The 23,640-nt window shown below is 38.7% G+C and overlaps 1 long non-coding RNA gene across 1 annotated transcript; it reads left to right on the top strand.

The window, feature by feature from the left end:
* Positions 1 to 16,193: 16,193 nt before the first annotated feature.
* Positions 16,194 to 23,287, top strand: LOC103891165 (uncharacterized). The gene is made up of 3 exons (XR_655413.4): positions 16,194 to 16,292; positions 18,838 to 18,928; positions 21,664 to 23,287. It is a non-coding gene; the product is annotated as an uncharacterized LOC103891165 (long non-coding RNA).
* Positions 23,288 to 23,640: the final 353 nt, after the last annotated feature.

Raw genomic sequence — 23,640 nt, 5'->3', positions numbered from 1 at the left:
ATACAGCACACTGATAGGTCTTGACTCTTTATCCAATTTGCCAGTCTGTGTGTTTTAATTGAAGCATTTAGCCCATTTACATTTAAGGTTAATATTGTTATGTGTGAATTTGATCCTGTCATTATGATGTTAGCTGGTTATTTTGCCCATTAGTTGATGCAGTTTCTTCCTAGCATTGATGGTCTTTACTACTGGGCTTTTTTGCAGTGGCTGGTACTGGTTGTTCCTTTCCATGTTTAGTGCTTCCTTCAGGAGCTCTTGTAAGGCAGGCCTAGTGATGACAAAATCTCTCAGCATTTGCTTGTGTGTAAAGGATTTTATTTCTCCTTCACTTATGAAGCTTAGCTTGGCTGGATATGAAATTCTGGGTTGAAAATTCTTTTCTTTAAGAATGTTGAATATTTTCCCCCACTCTCTTTTGGCTTGTAGGGTTTCTGCCAAGAGATCTGCTGTTAGTCTGATGGGCTTCCCTTTGTGGGTAACCCGACCTTTCTCTCTGGCTGTCTTTAACATTTTTTCCTTCATTTCAGCCTTGGTGAATCTGACAATTATGTGTCTTGGGGTTGCTCTTCTCAAGAAGTATCTTTGTGATGTTCTCTGTATTTCCTGTATTTGAATATTGGCCTACCTTGCTAGATTGGGGAGTTCTCCTGGATTATATCCTGAAGAGTATTTTCCAACTTGGTTCCATTCTTGCTGTCACTTTCAGGTACACCAATCAGACGTAGATTTGGTCTTTTCACATAGTCCCATATTTCTTGGAGGCTTTGTTCCTTTCTTTTTACTCGTTTTTGTCTAAACTTCTCTTCTCACTTCATTTCATTAATTTGATCTCAATCACTGATACCCTTTCATCCACTTGATCAAATCAACTACTGAAGCTTGTGCCTACATCACATAGTTCTCGTGCCATTGTTTTCAGCTCCATCAGGTCATTTAAGGACTTCTCTATACTGTTTATTCTAGTTAGCCATTCGTCTAATCTTTTTTCAAGGTTTTTAGCTTCCTTGCAATGGTTTCGAGCATCCTCCTTTAGCTTGGAGAAGTTTGTTATTACCGACCTTCTGAAGCTTACTTCTGTAAATTCATCAAAGTCATTCTCCATCCAGCTTTGTTCCATTGCTGGCAAGGAGCTGCGATCCTTTGGATGAGAAGAGGTGCTCTGGTTTTTAGAATTTTCAGCTTTTCTGCTCTGGCTTCTCCCCATCTTTGTGGTTTTATCTACCTTTGGTCTTTGATGATGGTGACCTACAAATGGGGTTTTGGTGCAGATGTCCTTTTTGTTGATGTTGATGCTATTCCTTTCTGTTTGTTAGTTTTCCCTCTGACAGTCAGGTCCCTCAGCTGCAGGTCTGTTGGAGTATGCTGGAGGTCCACTCTAGACCCTGTTTGCCTGGGTATCATCAGCAGAGGCCACAGAACAGCAATATTGCAGGACAGCAAATATTGCTGCCTGATGCTTCCTCTGGAAGCTTTGTCTCAGAGGGGCACCTGACTGTATGAGGTGTCAGTCAGCCCTTACTGGGAGGTGTCTCCCAGTTAGGCTACACAGGGTTCAGGGACCCACTTAAGGATGCAGTCTGCCCATTCTCAGAGCTCAAACACTGTGCTGAGAGAAGCATTGCTCTCTTCAGAGCTATCAGACAGGGACGTTTAAGTCTGCAGAAGTTTCTGCCATCTGTTTTTCAGCTATGCCCTGCCCCAGAGGTGGAGTCTACAGAGGCAGGTAGGCCTTGTTAAGCTGCGGTGGGCTCCACCCAGTTCGAGCTTTCCAGCTGCTTTGTTTACCTATTCAAGCCTCAGCAATGGTGGCTGCCCCTCCCCCAGCCAGGCTGCCTCCTTGCAGTTTGATCTCAGACTGCTGTGCTAGCAGTGAGCAAGGCTCTGTGGGTGTGGGACCCACTGAACCAGGCACAGGATATAATCTCCTGGTGTGCCATTTGCTAAGACCATTGGAAAAGTGCAGTATTTGGGTGGCAGTGTCCAATTTTCCCGGTAGAGTCTGTCATGGCTTCCCTTGGCTAGGAAAGGGAAATCCCCCAACCCCTTGCACTTCCCAGGTGAGGTGATGCCCCGCTCTGCTTCAGCTCACCCTCCGTGGGCTGCACCCACTGTCCAACCAGTCCCAGTGAGATGAACCAGGTACCTCAGTTGGAAATGCAGAAATCACCCATCTTCTGCGACGATCACGCTGGGAGTTGCAGACTGGAGCTGTTCCTATTCGGCCATCTTCAATGTTTTCCTGACTTTCCCTGTTTTAATCTTCACAACAAAAAGTCACCTGCAGCCAGGCACAGTGGCTCATGCCTGTAATCCCAGCACTTTGGCAGGCTGAGGTGGGTGGATCACAAGGTCAGGAGATTGAGACCATCCTGGCTAACACGGTGAAACTCCATCTCTACTAAAAATACAAAAAAATTAGCCAGGCGTGCTGGCAGGTGCCTGTAGTCCCAGCTACTTGGGAGGCTGAGGCAGCAAAATGGCGTGAACCCAGGAGGCAGAGCTTGCAGTGAGCCAAGATTGTGCCACTGCTCTCCAGCCTGGGTGACAAAGCCTGGATCTCAAAAAAAAAAAAGAGTCATCTGCAGTAAGCAGATGTCAGTCAGTTATATTTCTATTTTTCTGTCTCTCTATTCCTGTCTTATAATAAAAGTAACTTTAAAATGACTGCATTGTGTTCTTTGTTTCTGTTTTCTTCATCCCTTTCTGTGTGTAAAACCAAACCCTTCTGCACATCTCAATGGAACACTTATTTTATGGAATGAAGTGTCATCCTATTCTAGAATTGCAAATAAAGCCAGTTAAGCCAATAAATATCTCAGTTAAGATCTTTGTCTAAATTGATTGTACTTTTTTCTTTTGACATGAGCTAATTGTTTTCTGCTGAGAAGGTTTTGCAGTTTGCATTGTGGGCTATTAAAGATGCTGCCTATCTGAGCTGCTTTACCTGCCTGAATGGTAGGCTCAGTGGCAACAATGACAAATCATACACATTTTTATCTTTCTTTATCAAAAGTCTTTCATTTTTCTTCTGTATACAACTACATTATCAACTCTTATAGGAAATGTTTTAGCTACATATATGAAAGCAATCAGTGACTCTGAACCCAGGACACATTACCATTATCCAAAAGAAGGCTGTTTGCTTAAAAAGTTCCTTTGATTAAAAATGTCTTGTAGCTTGATAACATAAGCCCAAATCACCTTAATAAAATTACAATTGTTCTCTTACTGATGCAGGTAGGGTACCTCAATGACTTTCCTCATTGGCCTGGCCTGTAGCTAGTTTACAATTTTACAAATGCTTTTCTAAGAACAAATGACAGGTAAACCACACATTTAAGTCCATGCTAATAACCAATTGTAAGCATCTTCCTCAACCTTATGGTCAAATTTACAAAGCGGTCATATTCTTGGCATCAGTGGGAACCAGTTGGAAAGGCCTTTTTGAGGTACGTCATGCTGGTTCTTTTGAGTAGGAAGAGGCTGGGTTGGCCACATATATCATAGACTACCACTTCCCTCTTCTTTGGACCTGGAGATTGGCTGTGGCAGTGAGTATTCTGAAAACTGCTCCTCATGGGTTCTATGCCATGGATAATTACTATTGTGGGTAGCAGTTTACACCCTCATTCTGGTTCACATGGGGCTCACAGAAACTACTGGATTCTCCATCAAGCCTGCACTGAGATTCTGCACAAACTCCTGTTATCATTGCAAACAGTTTATCTCCTCTCCTTTAATCATATTCGGTATTATTTTTTAGTCCCCTTGGGCATTTGGATCATCCCTGGTGAAACTGAGATTCCAATGAGTAGTACAACTATCATTAAGAATTTCTTATAGGTAGCTGTAGATATGCGGCGTTATTTCTGAGGGCTCTGTTCTGTTCCATTGATCTATATCTCTGCTTTGGTACCAGTACCATGCTGTTTTGGTTACTGTAGCCTTGTAGTATAGTTTGAAGCCAGGTAGCGTGATGCCTCCAGCTTTGTTCTTTTGGCTTAGGATTGACTTGGCGATGCGGGCTCTTTGTTGGTTCCATATGAACTTTAAAGTAGTTTTTTCCAATTCTGTGAAGAAAGTCATTGGTAGCTTGATGGGGATGGCATTGAATCTATAAATTACCTTGGGCAGTATGGCCATTTTCATGATATTGATTCTTCCTACCCATGAGCAGGGAATGTTCTTCCATTTGTTTGTATCTTCTTTTATTTCATTGAGCAGTGGTTTCTAGTTCTCCTTGAAGAGGTCCTTCACGTCCCTTGTAAGTTGGATTCCTAAGTATTTTATTCTCTTTGAAGCAATTGTGAATGGGAGTTCACTCATGATTTGGCTCTCTGTTTGTCTGTTACTGGGGCATAAGAATGCTTGTGATTTTTGTACATTGATTTTGTATCCTGAGACTTTGCTGAAGTTGCTTATCAGCTTAAGGAGATTTTGGGGAGACAACGGGGTTTTCTAGATATACAATCATGTCGTCTGCAAACAGGGACAATTTGATTTCTTCCTTTCCTAATTGAATACCCTTTATTTCCTTCTCCTGCCTAATTGCCCTGGCCAGAACTTCCAACACTATGTTGAATAGGAGTGGTAAGAGAGGGTATCCCTGTCTTGGGCCAATTTTCAAAAGGAATGCTTCCAGTTTTTGCCCATTCAGTATGATATTGGCTGTGGGTTTGTCATAGATAGCTCTTATTATTTTGAGATACGTCCCATCAATACCTAATTTATTGAGAGTTTTTAGCATGAAGGGTTGTTGAATTTTGTCAAAGGCCTTTTCTGCATCTATTGAGATAATCATGTGGTTTTTATCTTTGGTTCTGTTTATATGCTGGATTACATTTATTGACAAACCTGAGAAAAACAAGCAATGGGGAAAGGATTCTCTATTTAATTAATGGTGCTGGGAAAACTGGCTAGCCATTTGTTGAAAGCTAAAACTGGATCCCTTCCTTACACCTTATACAAAAATTAATTCAAGATGGATTAAAGACTTAAACATTAGACCTAAAACCATAAAAACCCTAGAAGAAAACCTAGGCATTACCATTCAGGACATAGGCGTGGGCAAGGACTTCATGTCTAAAACACCAAAAGCAATGGCAAAAAAAGCCAAAATTGACAAATGGGATCTAATTAAACTAAAGAGCTTCTGAACAGCAAAAGAAACTACCATCAGAGTGAACAGGCAACCTACAAAATGGGAGAAAATTTTCGCAACCTACTCATCTGACTAAGGGCTAATATCCAGAATCTACAATGAACTCAAACAAATTTACAAGAAAAAAACAAACAACCCCATCAAAAAGTGGGCAAAGGATATGAACAGACACTTCTCAAAAGAAGACATTTATGCAGCCAAAACACACATGAAAAAATGCTCACCATCACTGGCCATCAGAGAAATGCAAATCAAAACCACAATGAGATACCATTTCATACCAGTTAGAATGGCGATCATTAAAAAGTCAGGAAACAACAGGTGCTGGAGAGGATGTGGAGAAATAGGAACACTTTTACACTATTGGTGGGACTGTAAACAAGTTCAACCATTGTGGAAGTCAGTGTGGCTATTCCTCAGGGATCTAGAACTAGAAATACCATTTGACCCAGCCATCCCATTACTGGGTATATACCCAAAGGATTATAAATCATGCTGCTATAAAGACACATGCACACATATGTTTATTGCAGCACTATTCACAATAGCAAAGACTCGGAACCAACCCAAATGTCCAACAATGATAGACTGGATTAAGAAAATGTGGCACATATACACCATGGAATACTATGCAGCCATAAGAAAGGATGAGTTCATGTCCTTTGTAGGGACATGGATGAAATTGGAAATCATCATTCTCAGTAAACTATCGCAAGGACAAAAAACCAAACACCGCATGTTCTCGCTCATAGATGGGAATTGAACAATGAGAACACATGGACACAGGAAGGGGAACATCACACTCTGGGGACTGTTGTGGGGTGGGGGGAGGGGGGAGGGATAGCATTAGTAGATATACCTAACGCTAAATGGCGAGTTAATGGGTGCAGCACACCAGCATGGCACATATATACATATGTAACTAACCTGCACATTGTGCACATGTACCCTAAAACTTTAATAATAATAAAAAAGAAAAAGAATTTCTTATAGGAAGTATTTGAATTTCATTACAGTATTTGGACTGAAGCAGCATTAATGTCAGATGAGTGCCTTCACCCTGTTATCCTCAGTCTGATATGTACCAGTGTGCTCTACTCTGCCCCAAAGTCCCATATGTGGATTTAGTACTACATATGGCTTTAAATACCATCTATTCACTGATGACTCCTCAATTTATGTTTCTAGCATAGGCTTCTCTTGTGAACCCCATACTTACAAATTCAACTACCCACTTGACATCTTCAACTGCATGTCTAATAGGCATCTCAACTTAATGTGCCCTAAAACAAATTTGTAATCTTTCCTGAAATATGTTCCTTTCTAAGTTCCCCCATCTCAGTAATAAATAAAATCTCTCCAGTTGTTTAGGTCAAAAGCTTGGAATCATCTTTGATGCCTCCTGCTTTTATATACCCCACATTTGATCTATCAGCAAATGCTGAAGACTGTGCCCTCAAAATATATCCAGAACTCAATGACTTCTCATCCCTTCCTTTGGAGCCAACCTAGTCCAAGTTATATTACCTTTTGCAATAGTCTCCCAATTGATATCATTGCTTCTGTTTTTGCCCCACCACAAAGAGAGTCAGATCATGTCACCCCTCAGCTCAAAACCCTCCAATGTTTCCCCATCTCACACAGTGCAAAGTTGAAGTCCTTTCACAGGCCTACAAGGCCCTACATGATTCTCAGGTACTTCACCTATTTCAAATCTCTTCTTCCTTCATGCATCTTCAGCCTCACTTATCTCACTGTTCTCCCAAAATACAGGATATAGGCCTGCCTCAGGGCATTTGAACTTGTTACTCCCTCTGCTATAAATGCTTGTCCCTGAGATAGTCACATGTTTTTCTCTGTAATCTCTTTTAGGTTTTTCTTCAAATGTGCATTTCTCAGTGGCCACCCTATTTAACATTACAGCTCCTACTTGCAGCACTCTCTGCTTTTTTTTTCTCCATTGCACTTATCACTATCTGACATCGTGATTGTTTATGGTGTTACTCTCCCCACCCACCAAAATTTAAGCTTTATAAAGGAAGGAATTTTTGTTCTCCTGCTTCAAAAGTCTAACCCCAGATCAAAAGCCTGGCCTATACAGCTAATCTTCTGTATCTGTGGGTTCCACATCCATGAGTTCTACCAACCCTGATTAAAAATATTAAGGAAAAGGTTCAAAATAACAGTACCATAAAAATAATGTAAATATAGCATTATAATTATTTACATAGCATTTACATTGCATTAGGTATTACAAGTAATATAGAGATTATTTAAAATGTACAGGAGGATGTATGAGGGTTATATGCAAATACTATGCCATTTTATATAAGGGTCTTGAGCATCTAGAAATTTTGGTATCCTGCAGTGGTCCTGGAACCAATCCCCCTCAAATACTGAGAAAAGACTGTATTAAGTACTCAAGAGATCTGCATTGCATGATTACCACAGCTGTCAGTAGTCTCTGGTGAGCATGAGTCTCCAGTGTGTTTGCTGGTGAGTAGGCTAGGGTATGACAGGTCCTTAGGACCAGTGGAATTAAAGAACCTGACAAGAAAACATACAACTGCTCAGAATTCTCCTCCTGGAATGCCTGGGAGGTTAGGGAGACCAGAATGGCAGCCTGCCTGATGGGGAGACATCTCTCCACTCCCACAAGCAGCCTCAGGAACACAGGGCTGGGTAGGCCTCCTTATCTGGCCATCACATGGGGTATGAAGCAATACTCACTTACAAGAGTTCTTTTCATTGTACCCAGATCCTGACGCTTCCTGGGCCTCATGCAAATCCCCAGGACCCCACCCCCTCTCCTTTAGACCCTTGGGCACAAAAAGTTCTCCCGTTTCTCTGAAAACAGAATTCCACTACCTTTGAGAAAGCTCCCAGAACTTAGAAAAGCTAGTTTATCCTACATGGAGGGTAAAAGGTTCTGGAATTCAGAAACTTTAAAGAACAAAGACCTTCTTTTATCCTGTCTCAATACCTGTACTGTGTGTGTGTGTATGTGCGCACACAGGCGCAAATACCTACCATTAGTCTCTTACAGTCACCAGCCCCTCCCTTCTGTAGCAGGTCACCACCTTGCTAATCCTGTTATTTGAATACTGGAGGAAATTGAAATAGTGCTAGAAGTCAAAATAAAATCATTGAATCCAGTTTTTAAATAAATAATAATGAGGGAAGATTTGTTTTTGACCAAGGGCCTATGAGATGATCAGGAAGCTATGTTTAATCAATCAAATTATATAGCTATATCATAGGAGTATATGGAGGCTTATGTGACAAATCTAGCATGTTGGCTTCTTTTTAAAATATTTTAAAATTATTTTAACTGGCATTTTAAATTTTAAATTGGCATTGTAAATTTAAATTTTAAATTTTAAAATAAAAATTTTAATTTTTTCTTAGCAGAGATGGGGCCTTACTTTGTTACCCAGGCTGGTCTTGAACTCCTGGGCTCAAGTGATCCTCCTGCCTCAGCCTCCCAAAGGGGGATTACTGGTGTGAGCCACTCCTCCCAGCCTGCATGTTGGTTTCTTAAACACAAAAGTTAGTTGAAGGCTACAAGATAAACGAGCTTTTTACTAACTAAAGAATCAATAATTTCTACTTTTATTTTTTGAGACAGAGTCCTGCTCTGTCATCCAAGCTGGAATACAGTGGCACGATCTCCGCTCACTGCAACCTCTGCCTCCCGGGTTCAAGCGATTGTCCTGCCTCAGCCTCCTGAGTAGCTGCAATTACAGGCGCGTGCCACCATGCTGGGCTAATATTTGTATTTTTAGTAGAGATGGGGTTTCACCATTTTGGTCAGACTGGTCTCAAACTCCCGATCCACCCACCTTGGCCTCCCAAAGTGCTGGGATTACAGGTGTGAGCTACCATGCCCAGCCAATAATTTCTACTTTAAAAAATATATACTAATTAAAATGCTCATTTTACTAAAATATATTTTTAACTGGCATTTCTTCTGAGAGAAATATGGAGACAGAAGTGCCATAAAGGGCAAAATGAATGGACTGAATTGCTTCAATCAGTAAAGGTGAAACTTGGCCCACCAAAAAACAAGGTCATCTCCATTTACAGGTGCCTAATACAACTTAATTAAAGGTAATAAAACAAACTAATAGTTACAATAAGTAATAAAGCTGGAAAGTAAGCCAAGGTCAAGTACATAGAAACAAATGGTTCCAAGAAAAGCAATTGCCTGAGGAGTGGTAAAAAATAAGGTAACAGAGACTCACCTACATAATGGTGATATATTAGCTAGAAAACGATAATCTTTGCTATTCAAATGTGGCTGGAAAAGAAATTTGAAGTCACTGTCATGCATATTTCTGTTGCAATCTTTGATCTGCAATAATTCAAAGGAAGGAAAGAAAGGTATAAACACATACAAATTTAAATATAGTTTTTTAAGGAACTATATTTCCTTTGAATTATATTTAATAGTTCCTGAAGGAAGGAAAGGTGTAAATTTAAACATATTCAAATTTAAATACATAAAACATAGGTTGAAACTAACATTGAGGGGTATTTATGCCACACATATCCGTTATGCTATTAATATTTCATCAGCCACAAACCCTACTGAGATGGGCATTATCTTATCCATTTTACTAATAATAAAATTGCCTCACAGAGAGATCTTGTAACAGATTCAAGTTACAAAACCAGCAATCACTAGTATGGGATTTGAACCCAGGTCTGTATAACTCCAAAACCCTTGTTTATTCTACTTAATGACCCAGCCTCTTTTCTGATCCTAATTAAACAAGTCTTGATAAGTGAAATGCAGGCAATGATTGTGGAACCCAGAATGCAGGGTAGAACAGGACTGAACTTTGGGCTGCAGAGCCAAAGGCCAAAGATATTTAATGACAAAAACAACAATAATTATATATATATACACATATATATTCACATATATATACATGTATATATATACATATTATATATACATGTATATATGTATGTGAGTGTGTGTATATATATACACATATATGTGTGTGTATATATATGTATATATATATACATATGTGTGTGTGTGTGTGTGTGTGTATATATATATATATATATATATATATATATAATTTCAGTGGCTGGTAACCACTGAACCAGAATACAAAGCCAAGAAGACAGTCCAAAAATCTGTCAAAAAGATGTTAACCAGTGTTCCAAGAGGAAGTGGGCCGTCATTGGACACTCTCTCTTTCAAAAAAAAAAACCCTGAAAAAAAGGGTGGGGTTTTTAACACCAAGAGAAATAGAGTGGTATAAACGGAAAAGCCAATCACCCGTAAGTGGGTGAAATTTGACAGTGACAAAAGCTATTACATAAATACCCAAGGGAAGTTAGGGTAGGGGATAAATGGGGCATTTATATCTCTTTCATGAGATAATAGTAATGATAATAATGTCAACAACAATAGGAGCAACAGAGCTAACACTTATTGAAACTTGTCAACAACTATGTTAAGCACTTTGCAAACATTACATTATTTGATCACAATATCCCTCCAAGGTATATGTTCTCAAGGAGGCCTGCAGAGGAATTTGGCCCCAGAACTCTCAACTGCTACATTATAGATTCCAATTTCCTAAAGAAATAACCTATGCTCACTAGGGAAATTTTCTGCTTTTAACATAATTTTTGCCCCCTCCCCTCCCCTCCCCCACTACCCCCCTCACTTCCTCTCCCCTCCCCTCCCCTTCCCTTCCCATCTTTTTAAAGAGACGGTCTCACTCTATTGCCCAGGCTGGAGTGCAGTGGTGTGGCCTGGCTAATTTTTTGATTTTTAACTTTTTTATAAAGAAAGACCTCACGATGTTACCCAGGCTGGTCTCAAACTCCTGGCCCCAAACAATCCTCTCACCTTGGCCTCCCAAAGGGATGGGGTTACAGGTATGAGCCACTGTACACTATACCTGGCCTCTATTTCTTTTCTTTTCTTTTTTTTTGAGACGGAGTCTTTCTGTGTCACCCAGGCTGGCATGCAATGGCATGATCTCGGCTCACTGCAACTTCTGCCTCCCGGGTTCAAGCGATTCTCCTGCCTCAGCCTACCAAATAGCTAGGATTACAGGCACCTGCCATCATGCCTGGCTAATTTTTTTATTTTTTAGTAGAGACGGGGTTTCACCTTGTTGGTCAGGCTGGTCTCGAATGCCTGAACTCAGGTGATCCACCCACCTAGGCCTCCCAAAGTGCTGGGATTATAGGCGTGAGCCACCACGCCTGGCCACCTGGCCTCTATTATACTCTAGTCTTATTATGCAAAGATTTATTATTTCAAAATTCTTTTCTTTCCCTCAACTATTTAAAAGTATAAGAACTGGCTGGACATGGTGACTCTCTCCTCCTCTCTCATATTCTCCCACTTCTTCCCCCACAACCCCCCCTCTGCCCCCACAAAGGGAAAACCCTATCAGATGACACTGCCTTCAGGTTTTAACAGGCACCAAGGAGCTATAAGTGATCATCTTGGCAAGCTTAAAATTTATGTCAACCAAATATAATGGGAAAACATAAATTAAGGACACATAAAAGCTAAACTATTTATAAATGACATTGAATGAATTGAAATCATGAAATGCTCAGGAAAATAAAATATAAGGTAACATTAAAATTTACATTTTCATTGATATAAAATTCATTTTAAAGTTTGTGTGTATGTGATTTAGTTCTATATTTATTGAAAATGAAGGATGATTATGACATATTTAGAGAAAAAGACTGCAAAAGAATATGACCATATGATTCTATTTTTGTTTTAAACATGAGTGTGCATTTGTTCAAAGAATAAAAATGTCTTAAAAGATAACAACAAAAATATGTATAACATAGTAGTTATCTCTGAGTGATAGGATTATAAATAAATATTTTTTCTAACTTTTCCAGAGTAAACATAAATTGTTTTTGTAAATTTTAATACTTAATGAAACAAATCATGGCCTGGCACTCAAGAAACATTTTACTCTGGGATAGGGAGCAGGATTTATTTATTCGGGGGCCAGAGAGGGGAGTGAGTAACAATATTTAACAGTTATATTTTGCTGGTTACCAAGTTTTGTTTTTCTGTTTGTTTGTTTTTGCGATGTTTTTGAAATGGAATCTCGCTCTGTTGCCCAGGCTGGAGTGCAGTGGCACGACCTCAGCTCACTGCAACCTCTGCCTCCCAGGTTCAAGCAATTCTCATGCCTCAGCCTCCCAAATAGCTGGAATTACAGGTGTGTGCCACCATGCCTGGCCAATTTTTGTATTTTTAATAGAGACGGAGTTTCACCATGTTAGCCAGGCTGCTCTTGAACTCCTGACCTCAAGTGATCCACCTACCTTGGCCTCCCAAAGTGCTAGGATTACAGGTGTGAGCCACCGAGCTCAGTCAGCCAGTGACCAAATTTTTAAAGAGATCCTCACTAAGCATCAGAAAATTCTGGATCCATTTTCTGGCTCTGCCATGGGCCACCTGGGCATGTTGGACAAGTCACGCTGAGACACAGTTTACCTATTTAAAATGTGAAGGTGTAAATGTACTTAATCTAGAATTTCTTTCCCAGAACTAATATTCATTGACTTCACATTCCTAGTTCTGTGGTAACCAGTAACATGGTGATATGGTTTGGCTGTGTCTCAGATGGAGATAAGGAACTTTTGAACCTCTGCCTAGATTTCAGAAGATATATGGAAATGCCTGGATGCCCAGGCAAAAGTTTTCTGCAAAGGCGGGGCCCTCATGGAGAACCTCTGCTAGGGCAGTGCAGAAGAGAAATGTGGGGTCAGAGCCCCCACACAGAGTCCCTACTGGGGAACTGCCTAGTGGAGCAATGAGAAGAGGACCATTGTCTTCCAGACCCCAGAATGGTATATCTACCCAACAGCTTGCACTGTGCACCTGGAAAAGCCACAGAAACTCAATGCCAGCCTGTGAAAGCAGCCAGGAGGGAGGCTGTACCCTGCAAAGCCACAGGAGTGGGGCTGCCCAAGACCATGGGAACCTACCTTTTGCATCAGCATGACCTGGATGTGAGACATGAGTCAAAGGAGATCATTTTGGGCTTTAAAATTTGACTGCCCTACTGGATTTCAGACTTGCATGGGCCCTGTAACCACTTTGTTTTGGCCAATATCTCCCATTTGGAATGGCTGTACTCACCCAATACCTGTACCTCCACTGTATCTAGGAAGTAACTAGTTTGATTTTGATTTTACAGGCTTACAAGCAGAAGGGACTTGCCTTATCTCAGATGAGACTTTGGACTGTGGACTTTTAGGTTAATGCTGAAACAAGCTAAGACTTTGGGGGACTGTTGGAAGGCATCATTGGTGTTGAAATGTGAGGACATGAGATTTGGAGGGGCCAGGGGCAGAATGACATGGTTTGGCTGTGTCCCCACCCAAATCTCAACTTGAATTGTACCTCCCAGAATTCCTATGTGTTGTGGGAGGGACCCAAAAGGAGGTAGTTGAATCATGGAGGCCAGTCTTTCCTGTGCTATTGTCGTGATACTGAATAAGTCTCACGAGATCTAATGGGTTTATCAGAGGTTTCCGCTTTTGCCTCTTCCTCATTTTCTCTTGCTGCCACCATGTAAGAAGTGCCTTTCTCCTCCTGCCATGATTTTGAGGCCTCCCTAGCCATGTGGAACTGTAAGTCCAGCTAAATTTCTTTTTCTTCCCAGTCTCAGGGAAGCAGCATGAAAATGGACTAATACACATGGGTAGAGCTTTTCTTTTCCTTCCCAGGTATTAATTAATTTAGTAATTTATTTATTCCTCCATCCATGCATTCATACATCTATCTCTTTGCTCGAATAATATTTATTGGCAAGCTATTATTTGTCTAGAACTTAGCTGAAGCATTTCCTATGATTTTTTGGTTGAAGCTTGTTTTCTCTGTATATTTCTCAGGGAATAATATTCATTCAGTTCTTGCATGCTCACAATTGCTTTACTTTTCTGTAGCTTTTATATTTTAAAGTAAGTTTGGGTATGTATAAAAATTTCATTTTTTTTTTTTTGAGACAGAGTCTCGCACTGTTGCCTGGGCTGCAGTGCAATGGCATGATCTCAGCTTACTGCAACCTCCGCCTCCCGGGTTCATGCGATTCTCCTGCCTCAGCCTCCCTAGTAGCTGGGATTACAAGCACACACCACCACACCTGGCCAATTTTTGTATTTTTAGTAGAGATGGGGTTTCACTATGTTTGCCAGACTGATCTCAAACTCCTGACCTCGTGATCCGCCCTGCCTTGGCCTCCCAAAGTGTTGGGATTACAGGCATGAGCCACTGCACACAGCCTACTTTTTTTCTTTTTAATAAATATATTGCTCCATGGACTTATGAAATTTGATGTAAATATGATTTTATTTATGATTTTATTTTTGATGACTTGGTCTTTATGCCTGAATGTTCAAAGAGTTTTTGTATTTTCCAGTTATACTGGAATATGTCTTGGTATTGGTCATTCTGGCTCCACTTTTCCAAGGTTAATGGTGTGCTCTTTCCAAATAGGTGTTCAATTTTTTTCTAATTTTAAGAACGTCTTTTTGCATTATGGATTTTTGTATTTGCTTTGTTCCATTGCTTTCATTTTCCTTCCAACGTAAGTTACACTTATGTTGGATTTTCTTTTCCTGTCTTCTATATCTATTATTTTTCTCTTGAATCCTTTTTATTTCTTTCTTTCTGTTTTCTTTTCCTCCTTTGTAAATTGTATTTCCCAAGTCTTGTTTCTAAAAATAGTGAACTAGGTTGTTTTAGAACAATTTGAAGGTATTGAAAAACCACTCAGGTAGTGAGGACTTATGGGGCCAGGATCCAGAAGAAAAGGGAACCCCCAGAGAGCTGAGCCTGACATGTGCCATTGCTTTTAGTCTTGAGGCATTTGCCTATTTGAGAACAATGGCTGAAAGGATGAGAATTTGAACAAAACTTTCAATAGACTCAAGGAGTTGAGGGGAAAATTGGAGTTCTGAGCTGCACAAGGAGGATGAGATCTAAAATAAAACAAAAAATGAAAACACTAGGCTTTCAATTGGGACCACAAGAGACCACATTTTACGAAAAAGGATAAATTAGAAATGGACCAGTGACTCAACTCCAGTTCTGAATTATATCAATCCCCAATTGATGTTTAGCCATCTTGTCTCTGAGTTTCCTGGTTCTAATATATGCTGTTATTTTATAGTTTCTATTATTTTCTTAATTTGCTTCCATTAATTTTGTTATATTATTTAGTTTTCATTTTTTTAAATTATGTCTTTTCTGGTACATATTAACTACCCATTTTTTCATTATTTAGTTCATTTTCTTTATAATAGTATACTTGTTTTGTGTTCAACCATATTCTTTCTGTTGCTTTTGTATAAACAAAATCAGGTGTTCTGTACTTTTAGGAAATGGTTCCCTTGAAGGGAAATGGGATATGCCATGATAGCCTTTATAGTTTCAGTGCTTAAGAGATTCCTCCCCTATTATTATCACACAGCAGACAGATTGAGATACACATGTAGACGTAGATGGCCTTTGTGTAGTCACACCCACTTCCAGAAATCTGCCTTCTCTGGAGACCCACCTGACCTCCCAGTGTTTGATCTTTTTCTCTCAACAAACAACAAAGGCATTGTAAGGTCGTCAAAATATTGGATTTACTCTCAGAGTTTCTATCCTGCTGAATTTGAATTTTCTTCACAGAAGTGTTTTCCTCAGGAAAGATATTTTATTGGCTATTTCTGAGTTCTTTGAGTACATAAGCCACCCAGTACCTTCTGATCTTCCCATTTTCTCTTAGTGTATGGCTGAGATATTTTTATTCTACTCAGCCATAAATTGGAGTCAGAAGCCTTCTCCTTTTTACTGTTATTTTCACAATATTTACCTGCTGAGAATCTCACTCAAGGTAAGACCTTCTCTTTTTGAGTATTTGTGGACAATTTCTGTATTGCAGTGTTCGTAGAACCTTCTAAACTCTTGTTCTTTCCTGTCCACTGCCTCTGCACAGCCGCTAAAACTAGGCATGCTCTGTATGAGTTCTGCCGCTGTTGTCTGTGGTTTGGGTGGGGCAAAACCCACTGGCATTCTGAGGCTCGTGGGGATGTTTTTTCAGTTGGCTTTCTGGAGGATGTGGTGAGTAGAACTTATCTTTTGCTATTTTAGTTGGTTCAGTATGCTTTTAGGAATGGATTTGGGGAAATTAAAAAACTGTACATCATAACCTTGCCCTGACCTGAAGTCAAGATGGGTTTATTTTTAAATCATGAATCTATCAATCAAGGCACCGATTCCATGTTGCTCTACTGTCTTGACTGGCTTCTAAGACTATATTTATTTCAATATAGTTTCTGTTCAACTTAGTTAAGTGTCTGTTAGCTTCCCTAAAGATACTCTTTTGAAGTATAATCAACCTCTATCTCAGAGTTGCCAACATTCTTATATTGCTTTCATTTTCTTTACCAGCACACTTCAAATTTCAGTTTCTTCATTAGCTAGCCTCAGTAAGGGTATGTACATGTACATTCTGAACAATTCCTTCAATCAATGAGATCTCTTTTCCTTTAAAATCAGATTTTATTTGAGAACTGTCTTTTTGCTAAAATTGCTGTATTTTCCTCCTAGGCATGTTTCAAATTGTCCTTTATACTTCAGGAATCTCAGTCAGAATGCCTCCTTTAATGTTCAGATAACTTGCTAAATCAAAAGTAGTTTCCTCAAGTTGCTGTTGCATTAACTTAGCAGTACATTCCTTTCACATGAAAATTGGTGTATTCAAGCCTGTTACCCTCACATGACCACAGCTGAAATATTTCTCTGATGAATAAAGCAAAATTACTATATCCCTCTGAAGTTTTGTAGAGTCCACTCTAGTCTTTAGAACCTGTTAGAATGTCCCTTCCTTTTTGCTAAAGAAAAGAAATTAAATGGGAGGTTAGGGTGGGGTTAGGAAGAGTGGTATCTAGTCTCCAGTGATCTACTGCAGGGCTCTATACGTGACTCTGTTCCATCTAATTCAATCAGCATTCCAGTATTCCATTAGCACCTCCTATGTGCTGAGTTTTATGTTGAATAGAAAGGAAAAATAAGTCTCCAAGAAGGCATTGGAGTTAGATGTGGATTCAAATTCTGATTCTACTCTTCACTAGCAGGTGGCCTGAGTCAGCTGTTTGATCTCTCTGAGTCTCAATTTCCATATCTGAGTATAATGATTCCTATATAACACAGCTATTATAAACATTTAGTATATTTTTTCTATTATATTTTACATATTATATACACGTACATTTATATATATTTATATATTACATAAACATTTGTATAAATGTACAGGTATATACACATGTATCTATATATGTATGCATGTATATGTATATATACATATATATTTCATCTATAATTTTATAAAAGCTGTATCATGTAGGACTCATATACGCATATACGACATGTAATAGGTGGTCAAATAAGTGTTTGTTCCTTTTGGATAATGTTATGACCTGCTTGTAATTAGATAACATTTCTTTCCTTTTTTGCCTCCCCAAACACACAAAATGGCTGTTAGATGGCCTATTGATTTTCTTAATGGATTAAAATTAGCTGTGTTTTAAGACATTCTATCTCAAACTGTGTGACATTTGTGAAATATATTGAGACAACGAGCAGGGTTCTTGATCTGAGGGAATTCGTAAACTATTAAGGGGTTCAGGGAGTTTTTGAATCTTCTGAAATTATATGCAAATAGGGCATCTTTGTGACTTATGCATTTTTGGAGTGAAGCAATTCATTGCTATCACCAGATTTTTAATGGGACTTAGAAACAGGAAAAAAAAAAGTCAAGAATCATGAAGGTGTTATAAAACCACAGCTGGGACTCAAATGATTGTATGCTTTTGGAGGTCGGAAACTGTCTATGTAATTTCCTTTTTACAATGCTTGGCACAGAACCAGAAAGAGTTAAGTACTTAATTTTTATTTTTGAATGACTGTAATATTGACCATCTTTTCTCTACTAGGAGGGGCAGATATAAAAAGTAGAACTAAAAAATAAAAAGGAAGAGATTGGAAAGACGCAGGACAAATACCAAGAGCAGTAAAAGACTAGGAAGCAAAGAAAAAGAAGGAAAGAAAGAAAACAGGAAGAGGAGGGGGAGGAGGAAATAGAGTGGAAGAGAAATAGAAATGCAAAGCAGAAGAGAAAGAGAAAGGAAAGAAAGTGGTGTGTTGGACTGTGCTGATTTGTTTCCTCTCTTCTTGTCCCCTTTCCCCAATAATCTCTTCAAGGCAAAAGGTTCCCTAGAGGCCCAATAGAAACAGAACTCTTACAGACTAAATGAAGGTGCATGAAATTCTGATTTTAGCTTAATTAGATAGTAATGCCTTTGGAAAGTCACTATTTTTACACGTAGATTTTCTTTATCCGCAATCTTTAGATAATGTTAGCAAAGTTAAAAAAAATTCGCTGTCTCCATGTAAGCTATATTCAAAAAAATTCATTTTAATGTGATTCAATTCAAAGAATACATTTTCCTATAGAAACAGTGTTACAAAGAGTATCACTACAGTTCATAAAAACATACTTAACATGTAATGGAAGAAAAGGTAACTGGCCTTTCAGCTATCAGCTCCGAGCTTGGTAAACTGGAGCACAGCATCTCTTTTCATTTCCTTTCTCACATCCTAGGGAGCTTTGCACCAACCCATGTTCATAAATTGAGGGATATGTCTGCACTTCAAAGATCAATGGCAGCAACACCGTGAACAGCTGTTCATACGTAAGTAAAACTAGTTAAATTTCCTGATTCTTATTCTTTCCCTCAGCTGTTTCCTGCCCAACATGTGTGTCCTTCTTGTCCCTAGTACCTTTCCACATTTTATATTGGGTACACGTTCCAGCAGCCTCATGGAACTAGAGATCTGTTTCTTCTCAACTCTGGAAAATTTTTCTATTCTGTTTCTGCATATGACCTTTACCTTCCATCTAGATCTTTTTGGTCGTCAACTGTATAGAGTGTTATCTCTTTCTTGAACCTCCACTTTCTACCTCCAACCCCTAATCCCTGCCATTTGCCTAATCAGGTATATCCTTGACAAAAGTCTGATGTACAAGGGGACAGATAATGTTACCTTGATTGACAGTGTTCTAATACATATATTAAGCAGTTGATGTAGAACAGGCAGGAAGACAAAATGTTACCCTGTTTCTCATGAGAAAGGAGGCTACACTGCTCTTCTTAGGAAGTAGGAAGATAGATGCAGAGACAGGTATTTAGAAGGGGAGGAAAATAAAAATGGTCTATGTGTCTGCTAGCCTAAATCCATTCAGTAAAAAAGAAGTCAAGTTCAGTTCAAGATAGAAGTAAGGTTGGTTCCAAAGGATGGACACATACATGCAACTCATTCCTGGGTATAAAAGATGAAATAGAGGGTATGTGTCCAAGTACATGTCCAAAGGTATGAAGTAGCTGCAGGAATTTTATCAGAGAAACCAGTCCCCAGGACTAATGTTAACAGATGACAGAGGGAAAGCTGTCTGAATTATTTGCCAGTAGACTACTGGTCAAGAGGACTTGGAAATATAGCTGAAAAGAAACTTAGAACTACACACACAAACACAGTACTAATCAGCAGAAGTAATGAGTATTCAGAGAAAACAATGAGCCATAATTTACAATCAACTTAAATAGAATTTATGCAACTGAAATCTAAGACAGAATAATACGCAGTAACTTCCAGTTTATAACAATGACTACTTGTGTAGTCATTACTACGCAAAATTACTGACTACTTGTGTACTGACATGTATTTTGCACAATGATATGACAGACTAAGACAAACTGAATAGTTTGCAAGTAAACTACTTGTCAAGAGGACTTGGAACCATAGCTCTATTGACATGTAACCATCCTTACCAAAGACAGACTCAAATTCTCAGAAATGTTCGCTTCTATTTTGGGGAGATCATCCAAATCTATAAACTTGTGAGGCTTTAACAGTGGGAAAAAAACCTTACAACTCACTTAGTCTAACTTCTTTACTTTAAAGGTAATTGTCCCTTGGATGAAAATCACTAACATTTTAGTATAAACATATTTATAGTGAATAACTTTACATTTACTAGCCAAAATTTGTTGCCAAGGGACTAAAAAATGTGGCAATAAATTGAAGTATTTGTTAAAAAGATATTTAGTTTTAAAATTTTTTGTCAGTCCACTTTTTATTATGAGAGTTGCTGATAAAAATAACTACCATTTATTGAATACTTATAACATGTTAGACCCTTTGCAAACATCCTCCCCTTTAACCAGCACAACCACTAGAAAAGACAGGCATCATCATCTTCCTTTTACAAAGTTGAGGACCATGAGGCTCAGAAAATAGTAGATAGTAGCTAGTAAATAGTACAGCCAGGATTAAAATACATGTTTTCTAATACTTAATACTCTATCAGATTGTCCCAATGGTATTTAAAAAATTAGAAATATAGGAAAACATGAATACTTTCCATATTTTCTATAGTAGGTGCTATTTTGAGTATCCTTAAAATATGTGTGCAAGTGCAGAAGATTCTATTGAAGTTTACCTTAAGGCAAAGATAGTCATAAAGAGGTCATAAAGAGGGCTGACTTACTGAAAGTACTTCAAAATTCTACCCTCTTATTAAATGTGAACAGTTCAAAAACTTTAGTAATTGTCATTGATCAGCACGGTGAAATGATTACGGGCTCATTTGTGGACAGGCCTGATAGGTTGTACTGGATCTATCTTTCTTCATTTCTCATGTGGAACATTAATGTTAACGGGTCTATGATGTATGAAGAGCTAACTCTAAGTAAGCAGAAGTAAGTCAAATTCTATAACCTATTGATCTGAGATACCTAAAAAGGAGCTTGGATTTCAGGAGGATTGGGATACAGCTCTCCTCTTGCTTTATATTTTGCCATAGGCTGGGTTTTCCAGAAAACAGACTCTGAAATGGAGATCAGCATGTAGAAAGTTTATTAGGGAAGACTTTTAAGATCAGTACCTGTGCATGGAAAGAGACAGAAGCAGGATTGGACAGTGGGAAAAGTTGGGCTGTGATGTAGTCTTAACAAAGTCCTCAGTCAACCCGATGGGGAACTCTGAAGGTGGAATGGCCCTAAAGAGTATCACAGGTCAGGGAAGGAAAGCTCTATTTTTAATACCCCTATGTCGATCAGTCATTGGATGTGGGTGCCTAAGAGGGGGCATGGCTTTAAGTTGTTTGCACCTGAGGCAGTTCCCTGAGAGGGCTGTTAGCTGAAGGTCATCTGCTGGCAGAACTCCCAATAGTTGTGGAAATAAATCTTTCTGTCCTGAAGGAGGAACAGGGCAAACCATTAGTGTTCACCTTGGGTTTGCTGCCTTTGATTGCATGTAAATATTATTTTGTATTATTTAAGATGTGTAGGGTGAGTAAAATGCCCTAGAAACCCTAGCAAAGATTAACCTTGCCTGTCAACTTTATTCATTTATGTGTTTCTTTTAGATTTGAAAGCCTCGGAGAAGGACCAAACAGTGTCTGAGAAGTTTGAATTTAAAATAAAAGGTTGGTCTGGCATTTTCATGTGAACAGAACTAGAAATCACAGTAGCCAGGAAGAGAAAATGGCCAGATAACTGAAAGACAGAAGGTAGGTTAGGAAGGAACTCAGGCCCGGTTGTCCACCTATCTGTGTTAGAGGATGGTGATCCTTGTGCAAGCAGATATGGAACTAAATAAAGCCCCTTTACTCACTGTGGGGGGATTATGTGGAATAAAGCATGCATCTAGGAGCCTTGACTATTTTTCCATTGCTTCATTTTACGTAATTATACCCATTTAATTTATCCTTTAATTTTTGTGAATGCATCACTCTATTTCAGTTATGCTAAGGGAATAAGAAAAAAAAATGTGTCCACATTTGGATTAGAGAGAAAAGACAAACATCATATCCATGGGGTGCAGATGAGATAGGTGTAGGAGAAATCAAAGTGAGAAAGATTAAGAGGACGTTTCAGTGTAGGAAGCTCTAGATGCAAGAATTCAAAGCTTTCAAGACAGGAAGAAAGAGTCCAGAAAGGCATGTACTGCTATATATTTTCTCATTTCCTTCTCTGATATGTTCCCTTTCAGGAGAAAAAAAAATGAATAGTTGTAAGCACCAATTTTTGCTCACATGGTACCAGTTGAGCATCTGTAATCCAAAAACCCAAAATCCAAAATGCTCTAAAATCCAAAGCTTTTTGAGCATCAACATGATGCTACAAGTGGAAAATTCCACACCTAACGTTATGTGATGAGTCACAGTCAAAATAGAAAAACTCGTTTCATGCACAAAATTTTTGAAAATATTGTATAAAATTACCATCAGGTTATGTGTATAAGGTGTATATGAAACATACATTTCATGTTTAGACTTGGGTCCCATCCCAGAGATATTTCATTATGTATATGCAAATATTCCAAAAGTTCAAAAAGTCTGAAATCCAAAATACTTCTGGTCCCAGGCACTTGAGATAAGGGACACCTGTACTAGGCATTTTCACATTATCTAATTTACTGATAACAACCATGTGAAAAAAAGATATATTACTGCCATTTTATTATGAGAAAAACTAAGACTCAGGGAGAATAATTAGGTTTCCTAAGCCCACACAATAAGTGATGGAACTGGGAAGAGAGTGTAGCACAGGTTTAGGGTGAGAAACAATTGGATTAAATGTCCTTCAGTATTTGAATGAATACAAAAATTGTGGTATATTCTTAGAATATTACTGAACAATAAAAAGTAATAAACTATTGATAAACATAACAATATGGTTTAATTTCAAAGTAACAATGCCAGTGAATAAAACCAGATACGAAAAAGCACATAATGTATGATTTCATTTTTATAACTCTAGAAAATGCAAACTAATCTCTATTGACAGAAAGCAGATCAGTGGTTGCTTGGAGATGGGGCAGGGTGGGAAGTGGCAGGAGGAAACTTTTGGAGGTGATAGATACGTTCATTATCTTGATTGCGGTGATAGTTTCATGGGTGTATACAAATGTCACAACATCAAATTATACTCTTTATGTATACTTATTGAATGTCAATTATACCTCAATAAAGCAGTTAAAAACAACTGAGTTGAAATCCCTATTATACTATTTACAAAATGCTTAATCTCTGAGACTACATTTTTTAAAAATCAGTTAAATGGAGTTGCTAATGCCTACCACAGAGGGTTGGTGTAAACATTAAATCAGTAAGGCAAGTACTTAGCACACTGTGTAATACAATAGTAAGCATGCAGCAGTAGTTATACAAGGAGTCCTAGACTGAGTCCTTCCTTCTTAGAGCTTTCTCCACTTTAATTAATCATGTTAGTCCTTTTTATTTACAGCTGGAATTCAAACACAGCAGTCTTACTCCATAGACCAAGATCTTTCCACTAAACTGTGCTAAGTCATGACAAATTTTATGATTTGAGTTGAGGAG

The sequence above is a fragment of the Pongo abelii genome, chromosome 6, assembly GCF_028885655.2.
Source record: "Pongo abelii isolate AG06213 chromosome 6, NHGRI_mPonAbe1-v2.0_pri, whole genome shotgun sequence".
Classification (NCBI taxonomy): Eukaryota; Metazoa; Chordata; class Mammalia; order Primates; family Hominidae; genus Pongo; species Pongo abelii.
Note: the sequence above shows the minus strand (reverse complement) of the source record. Positions and strands in the feature narration are given on the sequence as shown.